Source organism: Camellia sinensis, chromosome 2 (genome assembly GCF_055761805.1).
Source record: "Camellia sinensis isolate YWXY chromosome 2, ASM5576180v1, whole genome shotgun sequence".
Classification (NCBI taxonomy): domain Eukaryota; kingdom Viridiplantae; phylum Streptophyta; class Magnoliopsida; order Ericales; family Theaceae; genus Camellia; species Camellia sinensis.
The window spans coordinates 198292237-198297466 of record NC_138962.1 but is presented as its reverse complement, the minus strand read 5'-3'; the positions used below and the strand labels follow the sequence as shown (position 1 = coordinate 198297466).

Sequence of the window (5230 nt, the reverse complement as noted above, 5' to 3'; positions counted from 1 at the left end):
ATTCAACCCGCTCCTCCGATTGAGCTATTAGGGTTTTGCCCCAAAACGAAAACCGACTAAGGTAAGCCTCTCTCTTTCTCTCTCTCTCTCTCTCTCTCTCTCACACACACACACGCGCACACACACACATTTCAATCCAACATATATGTATATGCACATAAGTAATTGAGGCTTAGTTATGAACATTTGTGTTAAATTTGTTGCCAGAACTGGCTTTACTCGCATTTTCTTAAATTTGTTGTCGAGCTTCCACAGCCACACAGTTGACCTTAAGTGCTGGAAACCAGTAATGTTCACTGCCTTGGTAAAATTCTTCATGAAGCACAGAAGATGAAGAAATTCAGATTTGATTGGAAGTGTAAAACTGATGAATGATGCTCTTCTGTCTAAAACTAGGGTAATATTTATATCATTCCATGATTTCTATAAGTAGTCCAGAAAACATACATGAAGTAAAAAATAAAAATAAAATAAATAAAGAATTTGTATCATATCGTAATGTATTTCAAATGTGGCTTCAAATTAAGCATTTCATGTGAAACCATATGGGATGTCAAGTTTGGAGTCATTGAAATGAGCTAAAAAAATTCCCTTTTTAGCCTATCACCAGAGAAGTAAAGAGAAAATTTCAAGTTATTAGTTCTAGAAAGGAAAAGATAAGAAACATCATGAACTAATTTCTCTGCAAACTAACTAAATTAAGCTTTCTTGTAAAATGTTGACTTTGAAGAGTGTTATTCTACATTTGCTCCATAAACACGTCGCTTCTATCTTAACCTTTAGAATCAAAGATAAGTCAACAATGTCAAGTTAACCACAAATCATCACTTCATTAATTATTACAACGTATACAGTGCAGATGGAACTGTAGTAGGACAACCATATTCATATGCGATGTCGTGAAGTTTGGCATAAAAATGAAAAAAGCACATAAATTACCAAAACATTAAGAAAGTGACAAAAGCCCTTAATTTATACTTTCAAGTACAACACAAATATATGTGAGATGAGACGAAACTAAATAGAAAATTAGCATATGTATGTATCAATGAGAAAACAAAAAATGAAAATGTAAGCTCAAATTATAATTAAATTTCATTTTCTATATATGCAAGTCAATTGCCAGTTATTTATATATAGATTTAGACTGTGCAAATATGTTTAATTAAGAACATAAAGTGACGCATGAGTGGGTAGTACCTGCTAATTATAAAGACATGAGAGAGAGAGAGAGAGAGAGAGATCATGGGGATCACGAGAATTTGGATCAAAACATTTTTAACCATGGGTTGTCTTTGTAATTTGTTCATATTTTCTATTGCACATGGAACTTTCAACTTCAAAGTTACATTTCTGTACAAAATTGTTTAGAGCACTCTAATTTTAAGAACGGAAATTCATTTGCTTTCTCTGATGGTTCCAGTATTGTGAATGATATGATAGGAGGGAAACTTCAACTTGGTAAAAGATGCAAGTTTGGAGCAAAAACATTTAGTTTGCACTTTGCAGTCTCTATGATGCTTGCAAATTAAAGGTCAATAATCAAATCTGGAAGGTGCGCACCAACTGTGTTTTTGATGTATCAATTTGATGTAGAGAGATGAGAAAAGTTTATTTTTGCTCACTATATCTAACCATGAATGTGAGAATGAAAAAAAAATGTCGCAAAAAGTTCTCATCATAGACTTCAGTGCCCCTCTCAATATTATGAGAATTTTTTTTATGTAAAACACTATTTTCTAGAAGTTTTATACATGATCTTCCACCAGAATTATGTGTTAGAGACATTTTTGTAATTAAAAGGCATCTAGAATTTTTTTTTTTTTTTTTTTTTTTTAAGTGATAGGCTCACAACATGCCACATCATTTTGTATAAATTTTGGATAATATCTACAAACAGAATTTTTATGCAGAAAACATATCTGAATGCTAGCGGGTTTTTGGTTTGAAATGAAAATATCACAGAAGGTCACATACATGGTTATTACGTATGAGAATTTTATACAAAAACTGTTTGTATAACATTACTCATTATTTTTGTTTATTCTTAGTATGTTTCTTGTACAATACTCTTGTTTATATATGTATTGTTCCATCCAAGCTTGCATCAACGCCCAGCGTATCATCAATTGCTGCATAAAAGTGTTGCGCATGCACACTCCTTGGATGCTGAGTGCTCTGGAAATAAGGTAAATATGACTATATTGAGTTCTTGTCTCTATTTTTTATTTTCATATTATGCTGGAAAATGAAAGTGTTGGTAGATGTATTAAAAAATCTATAGTGAACTGCATGTGCAGGTTTTGGTCCAAGTAATGTTTGTGCAAATGTCTAAATGATTTTTTTGGTTTAACAAATCAATTTGAACGTCTGAATGGTGCATTTTTTCTGTTTAATTCTCTACCCACAGTCTTAGCAATCCTCTTTAATTTGTGGAACCATCCTATTCACAATTTGCCCTTATTATCTAAAATTAAGTAATATTTTGCATGTAGTTTAGGACCTTGAATTTGGTGAACGTATGACATCTTTATTCCTCCTTAATTTTCCCTGCCATGAGAATATATTTAAGGAATATGCTAACCACTGCCCAATGAGCGGTGGTTAATGTTGATATGTGTAAAAATTGTGTTAAAATATGTAAAATGTATAGGAATATATGAGTTTAACATTATTTAATTCTTAACGTAAGTTCATTAGGTGGTTCTTAGTAGGACCCTATATTTAAAATAAGAAATTGAAAGCTATGTCAAAAAGGAGCAACTATTATCACATATCGCTATACAAACTTGAATCCAAACACGTTTTTGTATCACTTTGGAATCCTAAATCAACAACACATGCATAGGTTGTGCTAAAAAAGTCAGGAAAGAGCTAGGAAAGTGATTTTTTTGATGAAATTGTGGAAGCAAACTAGGAAAAAAAAGTGGGTAGTTGGAAAAATTAGAATCTTGCAAATCATATTCTGTCAAAATGTCCTTTTCATAATTCCGAGTAAAAAAAGTGATTAGTGTTCAATGTAGAATCTTGCAAATTCCTCAAATTTAATACTTGAATGGTTGATTTGAAAGGTGCATGGATTTAAGATAGCCTAGCATCATCTCTGGTAACAGGAACAAAAGGTAAAAAAGATGTAAACAATGAAATTAAAGACTAGTGAAAAACTCAAGGCTTGCCTATTTGGTGATGTTCTTTGCAAACTAAACGTTAATCATTCCCCCTAAGATTAGTTTGAAAAAAAAAAAAACTTATACACATATGGAAATGGATGTGTCTTTGCCATCGGTGTGCATCTCTGATTCAGCCATCATGGGACGAGAATCGATTGATGATCAGAGCAGGGAGGCAGATTTAGATTCATTATACCAGAAGTATACTGACAGGATGCGATGGTTTGATTTACTCAATCATGACAGAAAATAGCAATGTAATCAGGTAATTTGGACCCCAGTTTTGAATTGGTCATATATACCAGAAAAGTCATTATGTTGTTTGGGTCATTATCATCTGATCATGGTTGTTTTAAACATAGCTGCCACTCTAGCACAATTTTAAATCCTACCCACAGAAAAAATTATAAAACCATATAATGAACTGAGTCTGAAAATCATAATGCTTCTTGGGCAGAGGTACATAATCATAGAATTGTGCATTTTCCCTGTTGCTGTGTGTTTGCTTTCTTTCTTTTAGGTTCTACATAATGCTTCTATAGCAAGAAGCATATCTTGATGTTTCATTTTGATTCTGAATGCTGTGCAAAAAACAAAAAAAAATTGGTTTAAGTTTTGGATGCATTTGTTTAGTATTCGATTCTTTTTTGGTTTCAGGATTGGACACAGTATGATAACTGATGCTGAGCAGAGGGGTCTTATAACACCAGGGAAGGTAACATAACCATGAATACAACCCTTACCTCGTATTGCATAAAGGATGTGTGCAATCTTGATGTGCTTTGCCTTTTGTTTTTGCTGTATTTGGACAATAGCAGCCCTTGTATATTAAGGTAGCCCTTCCATAGATAGGCCGCCTTAACAAAAATTGGAGTCCATGAAACTAATTTTTTTATACACCATCAGCACATAAACACTTAAATCAACAGCTGTAATGTACCTTTAACCCTAATAATAATATATCTTTTGTTGTAAACAAATGATCTGAAGTAGAACACAGCATGAATGCATTTAACACATCACAGTGTTATTTTTCATCTTAGCTCAAAATGCTTCCTGTAAATTTGTATGGCACGTTATGTCCTCAATATGTTGATAATCACTTTAGTTTAGATTAACATTTATCCTGTCTATCAAAAAAATAAATTAATTAATTAAAATATATCGTGTTTATCATTCTGATGCAACAATTTTCTTCTTTTTTCCCCATCTCCTCTGCCCCCCTCTATCTAGAGCATTCTGGTGGAGCCAACTAGTGGAAACACTGGCATTGGACTTGCATTTATAGCTGCTTCAAAAGGATATAAGCTCATATTGACAATGCCAGCCTCAATGAGTCTAGAAAGAAGGGTTCTTTTTAAAGCTTTTGGAGCTGAGCTTGTTTTGACTGATTCTGCTAAGGGGATGAACAGAGCAGTTCAGAAAGCTGAAGAAATTTTGAATAGCACGCCAGGTGTGAACCCTATTGGCGTCCACAATGTCCTCGAAGTTTCTGACACAGAGTTCTTGTTTTAGTCAAAGCTTCCACATATTATTTACTCGTAGAATTGTTTCTTTTTGTTCTTGCTAAAACTAGGGTGTTTCAGTTTGAATTGGAATGTAGTTCTATAAATAGGATGTATATAATGTACACTAGTGTTTTGGGAAATTTAAGAAATTTTGGAAGTAGGTTGTTTGACAGTTTAGAAAGGTGCTGTTGGATTCTTTGGTTGTCATTATTTTGTGTGAACAATGTCTGGTGGAACACCAGCTGGGGATGTCTGGTTGTTTCAGTTTGAATTGGAACAATGTCTGGTTGTTTGACAGAAATTTAATAAATCGAATGTTAATGAATTATGTATTGTATCGAATGTTAATGATTCAGTTAATTTGAGTGATGCTTTAAAATTATAGATTTATTATGGATTGAATAAATTATTAGGAATTACAAGTATATTGTTTTCCTGCTTTGGCGACCAATTTATTAGTCGCGACAAATAAATAATTTTTTTTCGCAAAAAATACATCTATTGCCGACCAAAATAGCTCTTGGTCGTGGAAACTCACTTTTGCCGACCAAA

General features: G+C 32.9%; 1 long non-coding RNA gene across 1 annotated transcript; it reads left to right on the top strand.

Annotated features, from left to right (window-relative positions):
* The first annotated feature begins 3715 nt into the window (after positions 1 to 3715).
* On the top strand, positions 3716 to 5003 carry LOC145819780 (uncharacterized). The gene is made up of 2 exons (XR_014360555.1): positions 3716 to 3885; positions 4404 to 5003. It is a non-coding gene; the product is annotated as an uncharacterized LOC145819780 (long non-coding RNA).
* The last annotated feature ends 227 nt before the right edge of the window (positions 5004 to 5230 follow it).